Source organism: Copadichromis virginalis, linkage group LG4 (genome assembly GCF_057382275.1).
Source record: "Copadichromis virginalis isolate Kocher_CV1m ecotype Utaka linkage group LG4, C_Virginalis_male_GT1.1, whole genome shotgun sequence".
Taxonomy (NCBI): domain Eukaryota; kingdom Metazoa; phylum Chordata; class Actinopteri; order Cichliformes; family Cichlidae; genus Copadichromis; species Copadichromis virginalis.
In genome coordinates this window covers 5852384-5865050 of record NC_140621.1, presented here as the reverse complement: position 1 = coordinate 5865050, position 12667 = coordinate 5852384, and the positions used below count along the sequence as shown (strand labels likewise).

At 43.2% G+C, this 12667-nt stretch overlaps 1 long non-coding RNA gene across 1 annotated transcript in view; it reads left to right on the top strand.

Moving 5' to 3' along the window:
• Positions 1-12667, top strand: part of LOC146710663 (uncharacterized) — a 312796-nt gene that overhangs the window by 239692 nt on the left and 60437 nt on the right. The window lies entirely within an intron of this gene.

Genomic DNA, 12667 nt, shown 5'->3' with positions numbered 1-12667 from the left:
AGATGTCTGAGGCGAGAGAAAATACTGTGATGATAACTAGATGGCAGGGCTAACTGGGTGCAGGTACTGGGCAGGGGAAACTGTGGCGGGCCAGGGCACTGAAACAGAGGAGAGAGCAGTCAGGGGAATCCCACAGAGGGTTGCGAGTGAATCTAAGGATAGTACACAGAGCTGTCTTACAAGCTTGCAGGTGGGGTTGCGTGGAGGGGGGAGGCAGGAGAGGTCCAGGTGGGTGCTGTATGCAATGCAGGGAGGCAGGCAGGAGAGAATGGCAGTTCCAAAACGGAGAGGGATTACCGGCGGCAGCAAACTGGTATCCAGGAGAACTTGGTAGGTGGGTTTCAGAGGCTGACGAGAAAAACAGAGATACGGTTAATACACACGATGAGTCACCAAGGAACGGATATGAGGCCGAGAACTGACTAAAGTTTGCAGATAATCTGGCGAAGACCAGTTGAGTGCGCCGGTCATAAATACTGCTGGTACGATTGCCATCAGGTGAGGAACAACAAAGACTCCATCCAGTGGGGAGGAGCCGATGCTGTGGAAAACCACCCAGACCACGACAAAACATTTTGGATTACTTGTTACTTTTAAGGGGGGGGGGGGAATGTCCCAGCTGGCCAAAACTAAGACCAACATGTAGAATAGCAGAGGTAATGACTGCACTACCATTACACACACAATGCTAAACAACTAATATAATTATTGCTTAAATATAAATTTTCAGGAACAAAACAGAAAACCCAAAAACCACAGAGAGACTGTGTTGGTGTTTGTGATCAAAGAAGAAAACATTTGTATCAGCTGAAGTGTTTAACTCTTCAACATATGTGGCAACATGATTCAACTGTATCACATGCAGAGTAATCTGTTAAATTCTCCAAATCTCCCCAGCATTCAAACTGAGCATCTTCTGAAGCTAGCAAGAATTTGTAAACCCTCATGAAATAGGCTACTAGTAGCTGCTAGCACTGTAAGACAGTTTTTAGCCTGTATTGTTTACACTGTGGCATATTGGAAATAGCAGCTATTGGCGGATTCTGTTATATATTCATCAACCTAAAATATCCTTGTGTTACTTTGATACTGAGGAAAATATTAAAGCTGTCCAATATTCAGGTAAGTATCTGTTTTACATTAAGCTTATTTCAGTTTATTTTGGGCTGATGATTCATAAGACATACCATTATCTTTTGAGTGAGTCAATATGACCCTCTGTCTCACTCTAATATTGGTATAATATTTGTACACTATGGTAGCTTTACTGTTTCTCCTGATGTACATCACTGCTCATGTAGCTTCAGATTGGTCATGTCTAAAGAAGCAGCAGCTACTTTCAGCTGCTCACTTATCCACATGGTCACCACAGCAGGTAGCTCAGCGTGTTTATGAACTGGATCCCCCTTTTTGCACAGCACCAAAAGGAATTTGTGTCCTTTTTTAGATAACGCTTCTGGAAACGTGGAGAAATTGTGAAAGTGGAACTGAAATTCTTGTTTTTTTAAAACCATTTATAACATAGAATTTTACACGGACAAAATAGAAATGCAGTCATGGTCTCAGTCATTCATTGCACAACAATTGTAACTATTTATTGCTTTACACTGAAAACAACATGTGCTTTAATACATTCTCTGTTAACACACTGATGCATAGTTTTGATTCTTCCCTCTAGTCTCTTTTCTCTTCATGACATCTTCACCTGTTGCAGGTTGGTCCATTCTCCCATGTAGCAAATTCCTGTTTTTGTTCTGTGGGAAATATTTGGATTTTGAATCTTTGTTATATCTGTCTGACAGATAGTCAGATCAGACCTGCTGGGTCTGGGTCAATAATGTGGCCTGTTCAGGAACTGAAAGCTCTCTAACCGAGTGTTGACACAGAGCATTTGGGAAACATAACTGTGGGCATGGTGAAGATGCTGGTGTCAGCATTCAAGTAAGACGACTCACCATGAAGCATTAGCAGCTTCTAAATAACTTGTTTAGCTTGTTATGTACTTTTATTCCTTCCCCAACAGGCTTACACAAGCTAATGAATCAGACTTATTACAAGCCAAACCAATACAAAGGTGTACTACGATGTCAGCTGGTCAGCTTACGACCGCTTGTTCAATCTCAACTCAGGTGGAACATTGACTCTGCAGCAGACCTGAGGCTCATCCAGGAAAAAACAAATATCAACTACAAACTCTGTTACCTTTAATATCCCTCAAGTGATTTTGTCCCTTGAGGGATATTAATGAGGAGGATATTAATGAGAAGGAGCCTGCAGCCTTGCTGCTCTGGCCGCAGGCTCCTTCTCATCACTCACCCAACATGGAAACACACTGAAATGAACGCAGTTCACACAATTTATAACCCAGCACCAGCACCCCATGAGAGGGAATCTGCCCCCAGACCCAGGTTTAAAAAGTTAGTAAAAAGTTAGTGTTTAAAAAGTTTACCATCTTTATGATAAAATAAAAATTCAGTTCTGCTTCTAAATCTGTCATATACTGGGTTGCCTGTGTCGAGCGGGTGGGCGTTGCGGCTTTACGCCACCATGACATGCTTTGCGGCAGGGCTGTCTATGTGCAGTTCTTCTCTTAGCTGCCACACCCGTTGTTGTGCTGTTATAACCCATGCTGGATACATGTTCAATAAAGCAGCATCATAAGAAAGCTACCGAGTGGTCATTCTACATGGTGTCAGAAGTGACCCGGACCATCGCCAGAATTACGCCATAAGGGAGAAAACAACAGAATGGCTAAGTTTATTCCCCCGACAAGCTTCCCCTTCGATAAGCCGACGGAATGGCTCGACTGGAAACAGCGTTTCGAGCGCTACAGGATTGCAATGAAACTCCACAAAGACGAAGGACAAGTACAGGTGAGCTACCTAATCTATGCGATTGGGAAATGAAGCAGAGAACATTTACAAGTCACTCACCTTCGCCGCCGATGAAAGTCGTGACGACTTCGCCGTCGTAATGAGGAAGTCCGACGAGTATTTTTTCCCGCAGAGGAACATTATACATGAGAGAGCATGTTTTCACCAGCGTGTCCAGCGGCCAGGTGAAACGGCGGAAAGTTTTATCCGAGCCCTGTATGACCTCTCAGAGCACTGTGAGTTTGGTGCATGTAAAGAGGAAAATATCCGCGATCGTATTGTGGTCGGGATACGAGACAAGGACCTCTCCCGCAGGCTACAACTGATGAAGGACCTCATGTTGGCACAAACGACCCAGATCATCAGACAGTCAGAGGAGTGTCCAAAAATTGGACACTGGGCCAGGGTGTGTCGTAACACCAGATCAGTGAATGAGGTTACAGAGACAGAGAAAAGCGAGCAGGCCTCATATTTTCTAGGCTCAGTGTGTAATACAAAAGGAAATAGCGAAGCATGGACTGTGCAGTTACTGCTAGACTCTGCCCCAATAGAATTTAAGATTGACACAGGAGCAGATGTCACTATCATAAATGAAGATACGTTCCACACACTTGCTCATAAGAGAACACTAGAGCCTTCTAATCTCCATCTAGATAGCCCCGGAGGAGAGCTGTTATGTCTCAGCTACTTAAAGGCCACAATAAGTTATAAAGGCAAAGACTACCTGTCCAAGGTGTATGTGGTTCGTGGACGCAGAGTTAACAACCTTCTCAGCCGCTCCTTGTCAGTGCAGATGAACCTGGTGAGAAGAATTGATGAAGCAACGATCACACTCACCAGGAACCAACCACTTTACGGTGAACACGGAACACCAAAAACTGAACCAGTCAAAATTCAGTTAAGGGACGATGCTGTGCCATACGCGATGCATACGGAACGCCGTGTGCCTTTCCCCATGCTGCAGAAAGTGAAGGAGGAACTACAAAGAATGGAGAACCATGGTGTCATTGAGAGGGTGACCCAACCTACCGGATGGTGTGCCCCAATGGTGCCTGTCTTGAAGAAGAACACAGCAAAGGCCAGGATCTGCGTTGATCTGACAAAAATGAATAAGTCTGCCAAAAGAGAGCGCTATATCTTGCCTACCCGCCCCACTCAACCATGTCCAGGTTGAGTGGGGCAACGGTCTTCTCCTTGCTGGATGCAGCCAGTGGATTTTGGCAGATCCCATTGCATCACGAGAGTTGCAAACTAACGACATTCATCAGGCCATTTGGCAGGTATTGCTTTAAGAGGCTGCCCTTTGGGATAACAAGTGCACCAGAGATCTTTCAGCGAAAGATGTTGGAGACCTTAGAGGGGCTCGAAGGTGTGGAGGTCTTTATGGATGACATCCTGGTCTATGGGGCCACCATGGAACAACACGACACCTGACTTGAGGAGGTGCTGCAGCGCATTGAGTTAGCCGGATTGAAGCTCAACCAAGAGAAGTGCTCCTTCAGACAGAGCCAGCTTTGCTTCCTAGGGCACCTGATCGACTATTCTGGGGTCAGGCCAGACCCTGAGAAAGTGAACGCCATTCTTCAGCTGCCGTCACCAGAAAATGTGCAAGAGCTTAAAGGGATCCTAGGAATGGTTAATTACCTGGGCAGATATATTCCTGCTCTTGCCACAGTATGCCAGCCACTGTACGAGTTGCTTAAAAGCAAAAACAGTTGGACCTGGGGTCACCCACAGCAGGCAGCCTTCGAGAACATTAAGAGAGCGCTTACATCAGCACCTGTTCTTGCCTTCTATGACGTCAACAGACTCACAGCCGTATCTGCCGACGCCAATAGCTACGGACTTGGGGCTGTGCTGCTTCAGCTTCATGGCGCAGAGTGGAAACCTGTTGCCTACTGCTCTAGACGCCTCACGGAGGCTGAAACACGCTATGCACAAATCGAAAAGGAGTGTTTGTCGAGTGTTTGGGCCTGTGAGAAGTTTGATAAGTATCTATGTGGCTTAGATCGCTTCAGGCTTGAGACCGACCATAGACCTTTGGTGCCCCTGGTCAACAGCCGGGACCTTGACAATGTTCCATTGAGGTGTCAACGCCTCCTGATGAGGCTCATGAGGTACAAGCCGGAGGCCGTCTATGTCCCTGGCAAAATGCTTGTCATCGCCGATACGTTGTCACGGAGTCCACAGACTTGGGCTGAGGATGACACTAGCACTTACACTGAAGTGGACTGCTACATAGCCACCGTGTTACAGGGCATTCCAGCGTCCCCAAGCCGAATGGAAAGCATTAAAGCAGCCACTGCAACGGATGTTGAACTACAGACTGTCATCACGTACATTCATGAAGGGCACCAAGGCCTCACCAAGTGCAGGGATAGGGCTAATTCATTCTTTAGCTCCACTGAGCTAAAGAGTGCTGCAGTGCCACACATGTCTGGCACAGAGGCCAACACAGACAAGGGAGCCGCTCATCTCCACACCTTTGCCGGATCGTCCATGGCAAAGGATAGCCCTGGATCTCTGTGAACACAACCGGAATAATTATCTTGTTGTGTCGGACTACTACTCACATTTTCTGGAAATACTGCACCTACCATCCACGACCAGTGGCCAAGTTGTTCAGAAACTGAAGTCGACCTTTGCTAGGTTTGGGATCCCTGACGAAGTGGTGAGTGACAATGGCCCTCAGTTCTCCAGCTCTGAGTTCCAGGCCTTTGCGAGAGAGATGGATTTTGCCCACATAACGTCTAGTCCCCACCACCCACAGGGAAATGGTCAAGCGGAGAGGGCAGTACAGACTGCAAAGAAAATCCTCCGGCACAATGACCCACTGATAGCACTAATGTGCTTTAGGTCTACTCCCTGTACCACTACAGGCTTCAGCCCAGCGGAACTTATTATGGGGAGGAAGATCAGGATGACCCTGCCTACCTTGGAGAAGAATCTTCAACCTAAATGGCCAAACAAAAGAGAGGTTAAACGAAGAGATGCTGGTCAGAAGGCCAAGCAGGCGTTCTACTACGACCGCCGCCATGGTACTAAGCCCCTACCTCCACTCCATCCAGGGGATGCTGTCCTAACTACGCTGGACAGGGAGAAGGCTTGGGCAACACCGGCCATCATCTCCAAGGAGAGCGTCACTCCGAGGTCCTATCTCGTTGCCACACCCCAAGGTGCGATGCTGCGACGGAACCGCCGTCATCTCCACCTCGAACCATCTCCACGGGCTATGCCAAAACCCCTTCCAACACCCACTGTGGACGCTGAGGAGCTGCCATCTCAGTGCGCTGGTGCGTCCACTCCAGAGACCCCAGCTTTGGCCCCTAGTCTGGCCCCAACGCTTGCACCCATTCGCGCCGACATACCGGATCAGTTACGCATGAGGTGCGGCCGGGTACGCAAGCCAGTCAAGAGGCTGGATCTGTAGACACTGGGGTAATGGGAGAGAAAGAAGGACGGTGGAGTGGGAATGTTGTATTGTTGCTGTTTTGCACTTATGTTTTGACCTGCAACCAATACTGCTGTTACCTGGTTGAGTTAATTACCTTAAAGGTTTACCATGTTTAATAAGTCCTGTTTTGTGGACACTGCCCTTCAGGCCGACAGTAGGCCAGTTGTGCCCGGTCCTTAAGAGAACCGCCCAGAGGCTATTATAGTGTCACATGTTATCATTGTGTCGTTGCTGTTCTATTTGGGGTTTGTTATTGGAAATAACATGAAAAGGGGGGAGATGTCATATACTGGGTCGCCTGTGTCGAGCGGGTGGGCGTTGCAGCTTTATGCCACCATGACATGCTTTGCGGCAGGGCTGTCTATGTGCAGTTCTTCCCTTAGCTGCCACACCTGTTGCTGTGCTGTTATAACCCATGCTGGATACATGTTCAATAAAGCAGCATCACAAGAAAGCTACCGAGTGGTCATTCTACAAACACCATGTTTGCTACTGCAGAATTCCCCCTATCTGCAGCTGGAGTCTATGGCAGCACGTGGAAATATGCTATACAAAAAGCTGCCAAACAGGAAGCAAATGTTCCACAGATTCAGCATCACTTTGTGGGACTGTTCTAAAGAAAATGATATCATTTGTCCTCTAGAGGGCACTGCAGTAAGTAGAAACATGTTTTTGCCTATCAGTGCTCTTTTCTGCTCAGTTGTTTTTTATTGTGTGCACCTCTTGATGTCACCGTCTGTTTACACAGTGTTACTGCCTCACTACAACTTCCCTGCTGTCAGGTACAATTCATTTCTATTTCAGTGTTGTCCCCTTTACTGTCTGGTGAGGCAACACTGGAAAGTCTCACATACAGAGCATTCAATAAAGAAGCGTCACTCTCTTATAAATTATGAAAATATGTGTTTTTGTCTTTGGTAAATTCTGCTTTTCACAGTGATTTTATAAATATCTTTAGGCTGATACCAGTACAGGACTTTCAAAATCAGTACTGGGTGGTGGTCAAAGGTGTAGGAGAAAATCTTTAAGTGGAAATAAACCAAATTCATATAAGGTATGTTTTGGATTTATGGAAGGACTACCAGATTACTGATTTGCAGTAATTACTGATAGGTGTAAAGAGACCAGTTTTTAGCACCCATCACCTCTGTCATTCAGCAGTATGCTGTGTGAGCTTAGTTTGTATGGAGCATCAGCCTTTTCCATCTATCCAACCAGTTTCTTCCATTTATCCAGTTCAGGGTAGGTGGTTGGAATCTATCCCGGCTGTCATAGTGTGAGAGGTGGGGTACCCCTTGTTTACTCTTTGGACAAACAGGGTCAACTCTAACCACAGCAACAGGAGAAGTTGAAGTACGAAAATTTTCTTCAGTTCATCGAACTGAACTGAAGAAGCTTCTCGGATGAGATGTGAAACATCTTCAAGAAACTTGAAGAAGTCAAGACACTGTTCTTTCCAAGCTTCTTAGAATATGATGACCTGTTGAAGTTGAAGTACATTTATTTGACCTTTAAATACAAAGTATGATCACAAGTATGGGAAGCTAAAAACTCAAAAACTTTAACTGAGTTAAATTTGGTGCATTCAGCCTCATCTCTTCTCGGAGAGGTACTAGTACAGCTTTAACCTCACTTCATCCAAGACATGTAGTGCCCTTTTGTACGTTGGTCAACTATGACCTCTCCCTGGAAGTCCACTTCTGACCACTTGCACATTTTCAGTGTGGGATGGGTCTTGAACACAGCAATAAAAAGCTGAATCTTCAACTTAAATTTCACTTCACTGCAGAAAGAAGAAGAGGAAAACCTCACATCAAGGGAACTTAATCTGGGGAGTAAAACTGGTGGTAAGCAATAATAATACTAGTAATAACCCTGTTAATGCCTACTATGGTTATTATAGCATTTAATCTTACATTAAAAGCATAATTTAGACGTCCTTAATTTGATTTTCGGGTCAGTGTCAGTTATTAGAGTGAGCTCGCTTTTTTCATTTTAGTTCTTAGTTGTTAGGTTTTAGTTTTAGAATATTATATTAGAATATAACAAACTCGGGATCTCGCAAAACAAACTCGGGATCTCGCAAAACAAACTCGGGATCTTGCAAAACAAACTCGGGATCTCGCAAAAGTTTTGCGAGATCTCGCAAAAGTTGAATTCCAACAATGGCGGCAGCTACTTAGTTGTAATATTACTCTTTCTGGGTCACAAAATACACTTTTAAGATATTTTGAGGCGTGAATGTAGTTGTGTAAATGTCAGATACCTGCTCGGTTTACAAGACATCACATATTTGCAAAAGTGCTCCGACGTTTTCGGAGATCTGACACCCACCATCTCGAAGCTAATGGGAGGTCGAGATCTACTACATCCGGGAGGAACACCGCTTTCCCGGCACATCGTGCCTCGACCTCCCGGTCGGCTTCGAGCTGGCGGCCTACGAAGAATGCGGCTAAAACTTTTGCGAGATTAAGACGGACTTTTGCGAGATCTCGCAAAAGTCCGTCTTCATTTTTTTTCTCCCATGTCCCCTGCGGGGCTCCGTACCAAACAGATATTACAACTTTTAAAAAGCAGACACGGACAAAGACATTTCAGTCTTAGTAAACATATGCGAGGAAGTCTGTTTATTTTGGTTATGTTAAAAATTGGCCAAAATGACTAAAGATGTGCACAAGATGTGCCCAGATCAGTAGGAGAGGTGTTCCAAATAACAGGACCACAGAAACTGAGGCACACTTGGGTCTCAATCTACGATCAGTTGAAAGATCTGCAGCTGATGACTTGAGTGATCTGACTGGTATTTGAACAGTGAGCAAGTCAAAGATGTAGTAGGAGGTCAAACCATAGAGTGCTTTGGGAACTAATACAATCATTTTATATTGCACTGGAAGCCAATGAAGTGATCCTGATACTGGGGTAATAGAGTCAGATCTCTGCATAAGCACTCCGACTGGTACATTTTGAATGTGCTGGAGTCGTCTTACTGATGATTTGGAGTGTACAGAAAATAGAGCATATAATGATCTAACCTGCTTGATATCAAAGCATAGTCTATGCTTTGATATCAAGCAAACTGTTTAAAGTTAATAATGTGTACTTTATTAATCCTGTAAGAAATTGTTTAGTCCTCTGCATTTAACCCACTAACTCAGTGGACAGCTAACAATTCAACGCCCGGGGAGCAGTGTGTAGGTATCTTAGGCGAGCTGTTCGATGGATTTGAACCTCCAACTTTTTGATCATGGGGCGAACACTCTACCTACTGAGCTATCTCTGCCCTTCTTCACTGAACCCACTTCATTTTAGAAAAGGCAATGATAAATATTCTGTCTCTGACTTTTTTGGACCAACAGCAAATGTTTCTGTCTTCAATCTGTTTAGTTCTAAAAGGTTGTGAATCATTCAGTGATTAATGCCATCAGTGCAGCTCATTACTTTCTGAATAGAGGTCAGATCATCAGAGGAAAACTGATAAGTATTATGTGCACAAGAAGAGTAGGATATGTTATGATTCTTACCAAGTGGGAGCATGTAAATGTTAAAGAGTAATGGACCCAAAGGATCGAGCCTTGAGGAACACCAGATTGAATTTTTATTTGTGCAAATATTAAACCGCTAATAGACACACAAAAGCCCCTCAAGTCTCCAGTATGATGAGAGCCAACCATCAACCCACCTGTTAAACCAACAGAGCCATGAAGCCTTTGAATTAAAATGTCCCGCTCCATAGTGTCAAAGGCAGCACTGAGACTGAGCAGCACTCAGTCTGCTGTTTCTGTGCTGTGATTGGATCTGAAACCTCCATGGAAAAGTAAAGACTGCGACATGTAAGATATTCATTTAGTTACTTGTAATAAAATGTTTTCAATTTTTGATGAGGAATAAAAGATTAGAAATAAGTCTATAATTATTAAACACCAATGAGTCCAAGTTATTTTTTGTGATTAGTTGTGTGATTACAGCACATTCAAGAGAAACAGGGAGAATGTTCTCCAAGTCCCTGTGTTGGTTTCCTCCAGTATCCTATCCTATAAAGTTTGACAGGAACCTTTGGCTAAAATAGGACTTTTTGTCTAAACTGCTTTGATTGGTCAGTGAGACTTGCAAAGTGTGCAAACATGACTGCGTTACATTAATAAAAGCACTGATACAGTGTTAAAGCCAACTGTACTCAGCAATAAATCCTAGGATATCCTGTGAGCCCTGAACTCAGGTCAGGGTTCAGACTGGGGCAGTATACATGAAAAACTTTCTATTCCAAAGAAAGAAGAAGTCGATCTCTACAAACAGCTTATTTTGCAAATTTACCTCCTCAAAATTCAGCAGTTCTTTCATTCTTGAGAATACAACGTTCTCAAAACAAAAGCTGATGACCCTTCTACTGATGCCCAATTTAACACAGTAATATTATTAATATCATTAGGGTACGGGTGATGATGCTGACCTCAGAAACTGAAGTTATAAGTTTAGCTACAATCATTGTGAGGTCTGTTTACACAATAATGGATTACATGTTACATAATGTTGCTTTTGAGGGGGGGGGAAATGTCCCAGCTGGCCAGAACTAAGACCAACATGTAGAATAACAGAGGTAAAGCCTGCACTACCATTACACACACAAAGCTATCCAAGTAAGGCAAGGCAAGGCAAGGCAAGTTTATTTGTATAGCACAATTCAACAACAAGGTGATTCAAAGTGCTTTACAGAGACATTAGAAACAAGAACAAATAAAAAGCATGATTTAAAATTGAATAAAACAAGCAAATAAACTAACTAACTAATTAACAAACAAACAAACAACAGTATATAAAATCAAAACAGATAAAATCAGAACATAAAAGTAATATGATTATTGCTTAGACATAACCTTTCAGGAAGAGAACAGAAGTAATCATGTCCCAAAAACCACAGAGAGACTGTGTTGATTTTTGAGATCAAAGAAGAAAATGTTTATATCAGCTGAAGTGTTTAACTCTTCAACATATGTGGCAACATGATTCGACTGTATCACATGGAGAGTAATCTGTTAAATTCACCAAATCTCCCCAGGCCACTGCGGCTCCAGCATTCAAACTGAGCATCTTCTGAAGCTAGCAAGAATTTGTAAACCCTCATGAAATAGGCCATTCAGGTAAGTATCTGTTTTACATTAAGCTAATTTAAGTTTATTTTGGACTGATCATTCATAAGAGATAACATTATGCTTTGAGTGAGTCAATATGACCCTCTGTCTCACTCTAATATTGGTATAATATTTGTACATCATGGCAGCTGTACTACTTCTCCATCACTGCACATGAAGCTTCAGATAAATGTTGAGTTTTAAAACATTAACACTCTGATGCTGTTACTGGTGGAGAAGCAGCAAACCTCACTGCTGTGCTATCTTACAGTTTCTGTCTAACTGCTGAGCTGGAAAACCTTCATTGACCAGGATGTGCGGTCATGTAGAGAGACTGGTTTTAGGTGAGTTAAAGGGGGGGGGGGGGGGGGGGGGGGGGGGGTGAAAGAGGTCTGTGTGACTGGTCATGTCTAAAGAAGCTGCAGCTACTTTCAGCTTATTCACAAAAGGTCACCACAGCAGGTAGTTTGGTGTATTTATGCACTGGATCCCCTCTTTGCACAGCCCCAAAGGAATTTGTGTCTCCTTTCAAGATCAAAGGAAAATTATTAGTGCTTTATCCCAACAAATTTAGTTTTTGAATCATTACCAAAGCATAAAATAATACATTAAAAAACTATAAAATAAAGTTTTGTAAACTACAAACATATAGAGTCACGGGTGGAAAAGAAAATCCCACTGCTGTTATGTCTTTTATCAATGAAGGGTAACAGCGTTGAACACAGAATAAAACATGATGATTTATATAATTAAGATATAAAAATGAACAAAAAATAATTCAATGTCAAAATGGCTGTGTTAGTGTTAGAGTGACGATTCGGGAGCAGTTTACATTGTTGAAAATCCTTAAATGGCCAACATCATCTTCAAGCTTTAGATATGAATGTTTTGCATGTAGTCATTGATTTAAGAACAAAGCTGTAAGTAGCCTGATGTATTTCTTTTTCTTTGTTCACCGTGAAACACTGAAAAAGCAAAAATACATCAGACATCAATTTAACTCCTGTTGGGTTGAGAAGGCTGAGCTGTGAAATTTATGTTTTTAAAATATTCAACACATGGGTAGCACCGGCCATATTCTTTATAGAGAAAAATAATTACAGAGAAATTGGAAAAATTCAGTTCTTCACTGAAATTCTTGTGTTCTCAAGTTGAATGAACAACAGTTTTACCATTTATGATGTAGAATTTTACATGGACACACTGATGCATCG